The sequence below is a fragment of the Saccopteryx bilineata genome, chromosome 1 (assembly GCF_036850765.1).
Source record: "Saccopteryx bilineata isolate mSacBil1 chromosome 1, mSacBil1_pri_phased_curated, whole genome shotgun sequence".
In the NCBI taxonomy this organism is placed as follows: Eukaryota; Metazoa; Chordata; class Mammalia; order Chiroptera; family Emballonuridae; genus Saccopteryx; species Saccopteryx bilineata.
The window spans coordinates 128,060,928-128,074,546 of NC_089490.1; positions in this window are offsets into that span (position 1 = coordinate 128,060,928).

Below are 13,619 nucleotides of genomic sequence, written 5' to 3' on the forward strand. Positions count from 1 at the left end.
CCTGCCAGACTCTGGTCCTTATATCCCCACCCTGATGTCCGTGCTACGGTTGGAGAGGGGGCAGAAAGGCAGTAGGAAAATTGCAGAAAATGAGTTACATAAAGTCTGACTGGGATCTGGGAAGGAATTGGCTCATTGCCCTCCAGGGTTAGAAGAGTCCTCGGGAGGTCATGATATCCAAGCCCCTGTCTCCACGTGGAAGCTCAATGATCCTGCCTTCCTTTGAAAGAAGAAAACCCATTGATTTCTTTGCAGCTTTGCCTTGCTTTCCTGGGATTCCCAGATTCCAATTTTCTTACTTCTACAAAGAGGGAGAGGATCATTTGTGTGGACCCTCCGTAAGGGATAATAAGTGTCTATAACATGCCCAAGTAGGGGTGAATATGGTCTCTGGAGCATGAGCTTTGATGTTGAAGAATACCCCTCCCCCCTCACAATACCCAGGCCCTCAAGGACAATTGTACCCTCCTAGTCACCATTCTTCCTCAGTCCTGCCTCACATCAGCCTTCAGTGAAGATATTCTGCTTCCTCCATACCTTGCATCAAGATTAACAGACCAAGCCTGACTAGGCAGTGGCGCAGTGGATAGAGCACATACTGGGACGCGGAGGACCTGGGTTTGAGACCCCGAGGTCGCCAGCTTGAGCGCAGGCTCATCTGGTTTGAGCAAGGCTCACCAGTTTGAGCCCAAGGTCGCTGGCTTGAGCAAGGGATCACTCATTCTGTTGTAGCCCAGGTCAAGGCACATATGAGAAATCAATCAATGGACAAATAAGGAACCAGAACGAAGAATTGATGTTTCTCATCTCTCTCCCTTCCTGTCTGTCTGTCCCTATCTGTGTGTGTGTGTGTGTGTGTGTGTCTGCCACAAAAAAAAAAAAAAAAAAAAGATTAACAGACCAAGAGATGGCAAAGTCCTCATGCCTAAAAGACTCAGCCCTCAGAATAGAGTGGGGATGTGCACTTTGTCCTGAGTCCAGTCTCCCAGGGCAGGGACTGATGCTAGCTGTGCATTGTCACTCTGGGCTGGCGACTCTTGGAACGAGCTGCTTCCATCAGGACCACATTCAGTTTGTTAGAAATAGAGACAGGGCTTCTTGACTTTGCATATAATTTGCATAATGTCATAGACATAGTCTATTTTCAGGCAGTTTTCAGGTTAAAGTGTTGTCACAGCTGCCCTACGAGGTGTCACGTCTGGATGAGTCTCTTTTCTGTTCTTCTCACCCACCCACTCTTACTGACCTAGTTCCCTAGCTGCAGGAACAAGTGATGAGGTGGTGGGAAGGAGTGGGGTTGTCCAGGGAGACACAGGGACCGAGCAAGAAGCACATTGAAACTTCCTGTATTACTGCCACCACCAAAAGCAGATGTGGCTGCTCAAGGGCAACTGATAGGCAGAAGGCGAGGACCCGACGCAAAGGTGTACAGAATATCTCTCTGTTCTGTACAAACCTCTCCCACCTATCCTATCAGGAGAACAGCCAGTTCCCAGACAAGACGTCTAGATAAACCTGTTCTTCTCAGCCACCCATAAGGCTTTGCTCAGCCCAGACATTCCTTGTGGACATTTATTTTCAGCACTAGGTGATTTTTAGTCTCTTGGGAAATCTGAACCCCCAGTCTGTCCCTCTCCAGGGAGCCCCATCTGAAAGGCCAGTATCCTAATCTCAAGATCAATATTTTTAAAGCACCTGGCACACAGTAGGACAGGGGTCCCAAACTTTTTACACAGGGGGCCAGTTCACTGTCCCTCAGACTGTTGGAGGGCCGGACTATAAAAAAAACTATGAACAAATCCCTATGCACACTGCACATATCTTATTTTAAAGTAAAAAAACAAAACGGGAACAAATACAATATTTAAAATAAAGAACAAGTAAATTTAAATCAACAAACTGACCAGTATTTCAATGGGAACTATGCTCCTCTCTCTGACCACCAATGAAAGAAGTGCTCCTTCTGGAAGTGCGGCGGGGGCCGGATAAATGGCCTCAGGGGGCCACCCGTGGGCCGTAGTTTGGGGACCCCTGCAGTAGGAGGTCAACCAGTGCTGTAGTCCCTCTTCTCTCCATTCAGAAGTCTGTGCAAAGCACCTAACTGTCTCCAGCCTGGATGCCCAGCACAGGCACCATCCTCTGAGGACTTGAGGCAAACGCACTAGAAGGGCCAGTTGGGATGACTGTCACTAAATCATCTGTGAACTTGTCATAGCACTTGGCCTCTCAACTAGAAAGGGAGTTTTGGTGGATTTTACAGGCAAGGGCAAATCTCATTTTATAGATTGAGCTATTTGGTGACCTGTCCTTGGTCATAGAGGGCTAGGCCAGGAGCCCCACTCAGAGCTCCCTCCAGACCCTTCGGCCTCGGGGCCTGTCTGGTGTGCTGTCTTCCTACGGATTCACCAGATAGATGCCAAGGCAAAAAGCCTGGAAGACTGCCTGACTGGGTGGTGGCACAAAGGATAGAGCATTGGACTGAGACACGGAAGACCCAGGTTCGAAACCCTGAGGTAGCTGGCTTGAGCACAGGCTCATCTGGCTTGAACAAGGCTCACCAGCTTGAGCCCAAGGTCACTGAGCAAGGGGTCACTCTGTCTGTTGTAGCCCCCCCCCCCCAGGTCAAAGCACATACGAGAAAGCAATCAATGAACAACTAAGGTGTCGCAACAAAGAATTGATGCTTCTCATCTCTCCCTTCCTGTCTGTCTGTCCTTATATCTGTCCCTCTCTCTGATTCTCTCTCTCTGTCCCTGTCAAAAAAAAAAAAAAAGCCTGAAAGACTGCCTCCTGGGAATCAGGAGGCCACTTGGTCAGGCTGGACAGCAGCAACGCATTACCCAGAATTCCCAGTCCCTGGCCTCTGGGCCCCCTGAACCTGCCTCATCCCCTTAAGCAGGCGTTTCCTGTTGATAAGAAGCTCAGTCACAAACACTGATAAAGAGATGAAAAAAGGAAATTGACGGGCTTGGGTATAATGGGCACTTGGTCTGCCTTTTCTACCCTCTTCCTTCTCCCAGCACCGCTCCCCTACTGCTTCCCAGAACCAAGGAGACAACATGCCCCCACCTTCACTTGAGCCCTATTTTGTAGTTTCCAGGAATTTAGCCTTACATAGCCCTGAGAAGTAGGGCCTAGCTAGACTGGGGGGAAGGGAGGGCAGTTAGGAGCTCAGAGGCAGAAAGTACTGGGTGCTATGAGGCCACCAAGCCCAGGGGAAAGGGCAGTGGCAAGACGACAGAAGAATGGTTGAGCACAGGCTTCATTTACAACCCTCTTCCCTCCCCTTCCTTTCCCCACAAGCCAGGATCCAAGTGCTGGTTAGGTAGCTGCATCGTCTATAATCAGTGGATTTTCACATAATTTTAGTCTCAGGTTCATTACTGCAAAAGCTCATTAATTTTGACTCTACTAATTTGGATTCTATGATTCTTCAGGACAAGAAACTAGAGTGATGTTTAGAAAAAACAAAGCAAACAAGTTTGCAAACCGTGTCTGACTGACCTTCTTGGGTTTGGATTTGTAAACTCCTCTCCACAGAGGCAGCTCTGCTCAAGCGCTCAGCCTGCAGTTAAGACAACCTGCCACCAGGTGGGTGATGAGGCTTTGCCGACACTTGTGCTTCAGGCTCAATGGTCAATTAATGGTTCTGAATGGCCCTTGTTTAAGAGAAAACCAATAGCCATATACAACTTTCTCGTATATTCTTAACTGTTTCCAGTCCTGGTTACCACCTGCCCAGGGCCTTCTCCTGGCTTCAGGCCCTCATATCTGTCATTGCTGCTGACACTTGAAGGGAGGAGCAGAGACCTGTGGTGGCGCAGTGGATAAAGCGTCGACTTGGAAATGCTGAGGTCGCCGGTTCGAAACCCTGGGCTTGCCTGGTCAAGGCACATATGGGAGTTGATGCTTCCAGCTCCTCCCCCCTTCTCTCTGTCTCTCTCTCCTCCCTCTCTCCCTCTCTCTCTCTCTCTCTCCTCTCTAGAAATGAATAAATAAAAAAATAAAAAATAAAAAAATAAAAAGATGAAGGGAGGAGCAGAACAGTGAAAAGCAAAAGGTTTCATGTGAGCCAAGGTTCCAGTTGGATTGTTTTTTAGTAATTCAACAGATTTATTCTAAATTTTATGTGAAAGAATATAAATTCATGAGTGGTTAAGTCAATGTTTCCTTATTTTAGATTACTTTTTGAATAGGTTATGCATTCATATGATTCAAAAATAAATTATGCAAAGGTAGACAGTGAAAGGTCTCCCTCCCATCCTTGTCTGCTCTCTGCCCAAGTTCTCTGACCCCCAAAGAAACCACTAGTCTTAGTTTCTTATGTTTCTGCCCCTTCAACCTTTCTTTATGGGTATATAAGTGAATTTATATATGGATCCTTGTCCCTCCCACCTTTTATATAAAAGTAGCCTATTCTATACTGTTCTACACCTTACATTTTCACTTACTAATATATCCTGGAGATATTTCCATACCAGCAGACAGAAAGATCTTTCTTTTTTTCTTTTTAACTACAGCATAGTATTTACTATCTGAATGTACTATAATTAAACTAGTCTTTTGAAATTTCTAATTTTTGCCTATTATGAATAATGCTGCGATGACTAAACTTATATGTACATAATTTTGCTTAATTCAAGTGTATCTGTGGGATAAATTCTAAAAAGTGGAATTGTGGGGTCAAAGGTTATATGAATTTGGCCAAGTCAATTTTGACTTGCTCTAGCAGATAATAAGACAAGGGATAATAATAGAAGTAGAATAATACCAGACAAATGGACAAGTGAAACATAATAAAGAACTCAGAAACAGATCTCTGTACACTTGAAAACTGAAAAGGTGATAAAGGTGGCATCAAACGTTAGCGAATAGCCTGACCTGTGGTGGTGCAGTGGATAAAGTACAGACCTGGAATGCTGAGATTTAGGTTTGAAACCCTGGGCTTGCCTGGTCAAGGCACATATGGGGGTTGATACTTCCTTCTCCTCTCTCTCTCTCTCTCTCCTCTCTAAAATGAATAAATAAATAAATAAAATTTTAAGTTAGCGAACACTGTAATCTACTTAAACCCAATTAAATTAAAATAAAATTAAATTAAAGAGTTAGTGAAGATATGGCTAAAGGGCATAGTAGGGGTTTTTGGGGGGGAGGTGTAATGAAAATGTTCTAAACTAATTGTGAAAACAGTTGCACAACTCTGAATATACTAAAAGCCACTTTAAATGGGTGAATTATATGGTATATAAATTCTATCTCAATAAAGCTGTTTACATTTTTTGTGTGTGTGTGTGTGTGTGTGTGTGTGTGAGACAGTGACACAGAGAGAGAGTCAGAGAGAGGGACAGATAGGGACAGACAGACAGGAAGGGAGATGAAAAGCATCAATTCTTTCTTGTGGCTCCTTAGTTGTTCAATGATTGCTTTTTCTTTTTTCTTTTTTTTCCTTTTTTTTTTTTTTGTATTTTTCTGAAGCTAGAAACGGGGAGAGACAGTCAGACAGACTCCCGCATGCGCCCGACCGGGATCCACCCGGCACGCCCACCAGGGGGCCACGCTCTGCCCATCAGGGGGCGATGCTCTGCCCCTCCGGGGCGTTGCTCTGCCACGACCAGAGCCACTCTAGCGCCTGGGGCAGAGGCCAAGGAGCCATCCCCAGCGCCCGGGCCATCTTTGCTCCAATGGAGCCTCGGCTGCGGGAGGGGAAGAGAGAGAGACAGAGAGGAAGGAGGGGGGGTGGTGGTGGAGAAGCAAATGGGCGCTTCTCCTATGTGCCCTGGCCGGGAATCGAACCTGGGTCCCCCGCACGCCAGGCCGACGCTCTACCGCTGAGCCAACTGGCCAGGGCTGATTGCTTTTTCATATGTGCCTTGACTGGGGGACTACAGCAGAGCAAGTGACCCCCTTCTCAAGCGATCGACTTTGGGCTCAAGCCAGTGACCTTGGGCTTCAAGCCAGTGACCTTTGGGCGATGATGGGATCATGTCTATGATCCCACGCTCAGGACAGCAACGCTCAAGCCAGCGACCTCAGGGTTTCAAACCTGGGTCCTCTGCGTCCCAGTTCATCACTCTCACTGTGCCACTACCTGGTCAGGCTAAATACTGGTTGTTGTGTTGTTGTTTTTTTTAATTGTATTTATTTATTTATTTATTTTTTACAGAGACAGTGAGTCAGAGAGAGGGATAGTCAGGGACAGGCAGACAGGAACAGAGAGAGATGAGAAGCATCAATCATCTGTTTTTCGTTGTGCGTTGCAACACCTTAGTTGTTCATTGATTGCTTTCTCATATGTGCTTTGACTGCGGGCCTTCAGCAGACCAAGTAACCCCTTGCTGGAGCAAGTGACCTTGGGTTCAAGCTGGTAGGCTCTTGCTCAAACCAGATGAGCCCATGCCCAAGCTGGCGACCTTGGGGTCTCGAACCTGGGTCCTCGGCATCCCAGTCCGCTTTATCCACTGCGCCACCGCCTGGTCAGGCTGGTTGGTTTTTATTTATTTATTTATTTATTTATTCTTTTTCCTGTATTTTTCTGAAGCCGGAAACGGGGAGAGACAGTCAGACAGACTCCTGCATGCACCCGACCGGGATCTACCCGGCACGCCCACCAGAGGGCTACGCTCTGCCCCTCCGGGGTGTCGCTCTGTTGCGACCAGAGCCACTCTAGCGCCTGGGGCAGAGGCCAAGGAGCCATCCCCAGCGCCCGGGCCATCTTTGCTCCAATGGAGCCTTGGCTGCGGGAGGGGAAGAGAGAGACAGGGAGGAAGGAGAGGGGGAGGGGTGGAGAAGCAGATGGGTGCTTCTCCTGTGTGCCCTGGCCGGGAATCGAACCCAGGACTTCTGCACACCAGGCTGACGCTCTACCACTGAGCCAACCGGCCAGGGCCTGGTTTTTTTTTTTTTAATACTAGGTTGTTTAGATTGTGTTGAGTACACTGGATCACTGTTTCAAGGGAAAATGCAGTTGGGTTTCTACCTTACATCATATATAAGGATGGACCCCAAATGGATTAAGAAACAAAATGTAAAAGGCAAAACTATAAGGCTAATAAAAGAAAATATAAGAGGATATTCTTGTGACCTAGGGGTGAGAAAAGACTTAAATGAGACCCTTAAAACAAACTGAAAACAAAAACATGTTAGGATATAATATCAGTTTACTCTTTAACTATATATCATAAATAAATTTTATGTTAATGAATAAAATTAATAAATCGATGGCAGATCAAAAGGAGATACCTGCAATCCCTAAAACTGTTAAGGCACCAATATCTACAATATATGAGAAACTCTTATAAATTAACAAGACTCAATTAAAAAATCGGCAAAAGACAGGAACAGTCAACTCACAAAAAAAGGAAACCCAAATGACTGCCAAGTATAGAAAAGAATGCTCAAACTCAGTAGCGATTAGGGAAATGCACATTTAAATAACATCACAACTTACATCCATTAACGTGGAAAAATTATAAAAGTGAGCAACTCAAGTGTTGTCAACGTGTGGGGAAATTAGAACTTTTGTGCAATCTTTTTAGAAGTATACACTGACATAGCTTTTTAAGCATGATTTAGTGAAAGTGGAAAGCATATGCCATTTGACCTCATGATACCTTTTCTGGGTCCATATCTCAGAGAAATTCTCGTTCAAGTTCACAAAGAAACAAGCATGAGGAAGTTAAACACAGGGCTGCTTGTGATAGAAGGAAACTGGAGCCAACCTTGGTGCCCGTCCCTGGGAGAATGGATAAGTAAAACATTGTGGACAAATATTTCAGAATGCAGTGTTATCCAGAAGCAATGAATACAGCTATATATACAGCAACATGGATAAATCTTAAAAAATAGAATTAATTGATAGGCAAAAGAGAATGAGGCTTACACCACAATCCATTTTCTATAAATTTAGAATGCAGAGTAGAACTACTATATGACCCAGCAATCCCACTGCTGGGTATCTATCCAAAGGCAGTGAAATCAGAATCTCACAAAAATATCTGCACTATCATGTTCATTGCAGCATAATTCACAAAAGCCAAGATATGGAAGCAAACTAAATGTCGATCAACAGAGAGAATGTAGTGTAGACATACAATGGACTATTATTTAGCCATTAATAAATTTTAATATTTATATTTAAAGAGGAGGAAATTTGCGACAACATAGATGAACCTGGAGGTTCATGCAAAGTGAAATAAGCCAAATACAGAAAGACAATTCTACATGATATCACTTACATGAGGAATCTAAAATAGTCAAACTCATAGAAGCAGAGAATAGTGGTTGCCAGGGCTGGCAGGCAATGGAAATGAGGTGGTATTAGTCAAAGAGCACAAAGTTTCAATTCTACGACATGAATAATTCCTGGAGATCTACTGTACAGCATACAGCCCATAATTAAAATACTGTATTGTATACTGCAAAATATGCTGAAGGCAGGCCTTATGTCAAATGTTCTTACCACACACATATAAACTAATAATAGAATGTACACATATTCAAAACAATACTACATTCTTAATGAGGATATGCATGTGTTTAAGGACACGAGCAAACTAGAGTGCCTGTGGGGTGAGCGGGGCAAGGTGAATGAAGATTGAAAAGTGGATTAGAGTCTGACCAGGCTGTGGCGCAGTGGATAGAGCGTCAGACTGGGATGTGGAGGACCCAGGTTCAAGAACCCAGGGTCGCCAGCTTGAGTGTGGGCTTATCTGGTTTGAGCAAGGCTTACCAGCTTGAGCCCAAGGTCACTGGCTTGAGCAAGGGGTCACTTGGTCTGCTGTAGCCCTACCCCACCCCCATCAAGGCACATATCATATGAGAAAGCAATCAATGAACAACTAAGGTGCCGCAACAAAGAATTGATACTTCTCATCTCTCTCCCTTCCTGTCTGTCTGTCCCTATCTGTCCCTCTCTCTGTCTCTGTCTCTGTCAGAAAAAAAAAAGTGAAAAAAAGAAAAGAAAAGTGGATTGGAGAAAGAAGTAGAAAATAATCTGATGCCCTGGCCTGGTAGCTTAGTTGGTTAAGGCAGTGGTCCCCAAACTTTTTTGGGCCACGGACCGGTTTAATATCAGAAAATATTTTCACGGACCGGCTTTTAGGGTGGGACAGATAAATGCACAAAATAAAATTATGTGACTGGCGTAAAAACTGTGGTATTTTTAAATATAATTGTCGAACTTATGATATTTATTGGGCTAAGTTAAAGGAGGAACGAGCATGTCCTCATTATTCAGGCTGTATTTAAATTTGTTATTCTGACAACGTTTCATGTCTGACATCAATATGTAATATGATAGGTTCAGGCTCGCTACCAATCATAAACCTACGGCAATAAAAATAAATATGAATCCACTGTGTACTCGTATGCAACTTTATTAGAAGCATCCTCTTAACATCGCACCAACAACATAACATGAGTAACATCCTCTCTGCCTCCAAACGCTTTCCAGTCACTATGGTAATGTTTAAACATGCCTTAAAAATAAGATACAACACAAAAACAAATATAAAGTGCGTGAAAAATACAACTCACCATTGTAATGAATATTGTAAATTAAGGGTTATTTATTATAATGTTTATATAGAATGAGAGATAGTAGCCTATCTCTCAACAACCATAACGCTAAATCAGTGGGAGCCCTGAGCTTGTTTCTCTGCAACGAGATAGTCCCATCTAGGGGTAATGGGAGACAATGACACCAGAAGTGTGTTGCTTATGTCCAGTCTATTCCGTAATTTTGTTTTGGTTGCTGTCACTGCAGAAAATCCCGCTTCACACAAATAGGATGTTGGAAATGGCAACAGGATTTTTAGTGCTTTTGGGTGATCTCGGGGTATTCTGCCATGACTTTAATCCAGAACACCGGCAGAGTTGTAGTCTCGAACATATTTTTAAGGCCGCCGTCATTTGCGATCTCCAGTAGTTGATCCTGTTCTTGCATAGACACGCTGGATTCACCTGGTTTGTTGATAAATGGATCGCGGATCCATTCCTTGGCAATTTGTGGGTCTTTTGTGGTTGGGAAGTAGCGTTCAAACTCTTTTAAAAGCAAATACAGGTGATTGTGCACCAGCTGGGACAATGAAGGCTTGGGCTCAGTCTCTTCCAAAATTCCTGCGAATGTTTGAAACATGTCAAATATACCCCTGTTCATGCGTCAATCCCACAAATCCAGTTTGGCTTTAAATGTAGCTACTTTATCTGCCAACTTGAAGACAGTTGTCATTTTCCCCTGAAGTGACCGATTGAGTTCATTGAGGAGGTTAAATATGTCGCACAAGTAAGCGAGTTTTGTGACCCATTCCTCGTCACTGAAATGTGCTGCTAACGGTGACTTTTTTTCTGAGAGAAATCTCTGCAGCGGCTCTCGTAATTCAAACACTCTGGCCAGGGACCTCCCTCAGGATAACCATCTTATTTCTGTGTATAAGAGAAGGTGTCTGTGCTCCGCGTTCATTTTCTCACAAAGCTGCTTGAACAGGCGCAAGTAAAGGGCGTGTGCTTTGATGTGGTTAATAACTTTAACGACATCATTCAATAAACTGTTAAAACCCGGTGGTATATTTCGGCTAGTCAGCATTTCCCTGTGAATGACACAGTGCGTATCGTAGACTTGCGTTCAGGTGCAACCTCCTTAATCCGAGTAGTTAAACCAGACATCCTTCTGGTCATGGCAGCAGCTCCATCTGTGCATATGCTGACACAAAAAGACCATTTCAGTTTTCCTGATATATAGTCATCCAACGATTTAAATAGTTCTGTGGCTGTGGTTTTGGTTGGCAGTGATAGTGCACATAACATATCCTCATGCACATCCTCTTGATAAAGATAACGCACGTAAACAAGTAGCATTGCCTTGTTGTCAATATCTGTAGATTCGTCAACCTGGAGAGCGTACCATGGTGATTTATTAATTCTTTCCAACAATTGTGATTCAATGTCCTCTGCTATTTCCTCAATGCACCGTGTGACGGTGGTAGCCAAAAGAGGCCTCTGTGCTATCTTTTTAACCGCAGCCTCTCCTAGAAGTTCACGACAAATGTCTTTAGTGCCTGGAAGGATCAATTCTTCACCAATGGTGAATGGCTTCTTAGCCTTAGCAATACGATTAGCCACCAAGCATGAAGCTCTCAGTGCACTCGCATTTATTGATGTAGTGGCCACCAGTAATTGTTTCTGTCCTTCTTGTTCATGCTTTTTTCTTTCGAAATACTCAGAAGGCTTGTCTTTTAAAGTAGGGTGCTTGAGGCCTAAGTGGCTTCATTGCCTCATTACTTAGCCGGTCGCCACATATTATGCAGAGTGGCCTTGATGTGTGAGAATCACCAGTTGCGATAAGTCCATACTTTAAATAGGACTCCTGGTATTGTCTGTTAAATGAAGCCTTCTTTTTCTTCGAGGTTGTAGATTCTTCTTCTGTCTCCTCACTGGCCCTTTTCCACTTCACAAAAAAGCTTTCAATGGAATTTTGTTTTTCACTCATTTTGCTAGTTTATGGGTTTAATTTTAGCGGTAACGTATCACATGACTGAGACAAGCGTCAGGAGTGAGTCTTAGATGTAACAGAGAGGATCTGGTCATTTTTTAAAAATAAAACATCGTTCAGACTTAAATATAAATAAAACGGAAATAATGTAAGTTATTTATTCTTTCTCTGCGGATCAGTACCAAATGGCCCACGGACCGGTACCAGTCCGCGGCCTGGGGGTTGGGGACCACTGGGTTAGAGCATTGTCCCAAAGCGCAGAGGTTGCTGGTTAGATCCTCGGTCAGGGCACATATAGAAACAGCTAAACAGCTTGATGTTTCTGTCTCTCTCTGCGCCTCCCTCACTGAAATCAATCAATCAAATTTTTTTAAAATCTAAGAATGACCTTGCTAGCTTGCACAATGATGATAAGATGCTACCACGCATTTAAACCGAGGCCCATACTACGAGGGAGACAAGAAAACAAAAACAAGAGCTGCAGCCTGACCAGGTGGTGGCGCAGTGGATAGAGCGTCGGACTGGGATGCGGAGGACCCGGGTTCAAGACCCCGAGGTCACCAGCTTGAGCGCGGGCTCATCTGGTTTGAGCAAAAGCTCACCAGCTTGAACCCAAGGTCGCTTCCTTGAGCAAGGGGTTACTCACTCTGTTGAAGGCCCACGGTCAAGGCACATGTGAGAAAGCAAAGCAGTGAATGAACAACTAAGGTGTCGCAACAAAAAACTGATGATTGATGCTTCTCATCTCTCTCCATTCCTGTCTGTAAAAAAAACAAACAAAGGCCCTGGCCGGTTGGCTCAGCGGTAGAGCGTCGGCCTGTCGTGTGGGGGACCAGGGTTTGATTCCCGGCCAGGGCACATAGGAGAAGCGCCCATTTGCTTCTCCACCCCCCCCCCCTCCTTCCTCTCTGTCTCTCTCTTCCCCTCCCGCAGCCAAGGCTCCATTGGAGCAAAGATGGCCCGGGCGCTGGGGATGGCTCCTTGGCCACTGCCCCAGGCACTAGAGTGGCTCTGGTCGCGGCAGAGCGATGCCCCAGAGGGGCAGAGCATCGCCCCCTGGTGGGCAGAGCGTCGCCCCTGGTGGGCGTGCCGGGGGGATCCCGGTCGGGCGCATGCGGGAGTCTGTCTGACTGTCTCTCCCCGTTTCCAGCTTCAGAAAAACAACAACAACAAACAAACAAACAAAAAAAAAAAAACAAGGGCTGCAAAGCATTGCCAGCTTGAGTGTGGGCTCATCCAGCTTGAGTACAGACTCACCAGGTTGAGTGCAGGGTTGATGACTTGAGCATGGGATCATAGACATAACCCCATGGTTGCTTGAGCCCAAGGTCGCTGGCTTGAGCAAGGGGTCACCTGCTCTGCTGCAGCCCCCCCCCCCTTTGTGTAGTCAAAGCACATATGAGAAAGCAGTCAATGAATAACTAAGGTGCCACAAGGAGAGGTCAGCCGATTAAGGTCGGTTGAGGCCCTGGGCACAGAAGAAAATATTGAGCCCCTTAAAAAAGAGAGAGACAGGGAAAATAAAAATACATGTCAACCATATTTTTAAATAAATAAAAAATATTATGTATTATTAATGTTAAAATTGCACATATAAACTTGTTGTCATTAGAAAAATGTGTAAAGTTGAGCTTTTGCGGGGCCCTTCAGAAGTCAGGCCCTTCAGTGTGCCCGGTGCGCCCGCCATTAAATCTGCCTCTGTGCTTCTCATCTCTCTGCCTTCCTGTCTGTCTATTCCTCTCTCTGTCTCTCTGTCTCTGTGGACTGAGTCCTGACTCAACCTCTCACCAGCTCAAGATCCTGAGCATTTAACAGCACCAAATACTCAGCTTCCTCATCCCAAAGCTGGGATAAGACAGACATAGGTGGTTGTGAGGAATCATGTTCATGTTGGGCAAAGGGCCTGGCCAGGACTGCTGTTCAACACATACTAATAATGATGATGGTAGTGTGCTATCCTCACTGACAGTGTTTACAGCTCCCATTGGGCAGAGCTACAGGCTTGGTGTCAATACTGTCACTTTGTTCCTCCATCTAGTGAGAGGAGAGAAAGACAGTACCTTTCCCCAGCCCCTGGCTCTCTAATTTCCCTGGTCTCCTCATCTGAGCAGCAGCTAAAAAGGAGAGATCT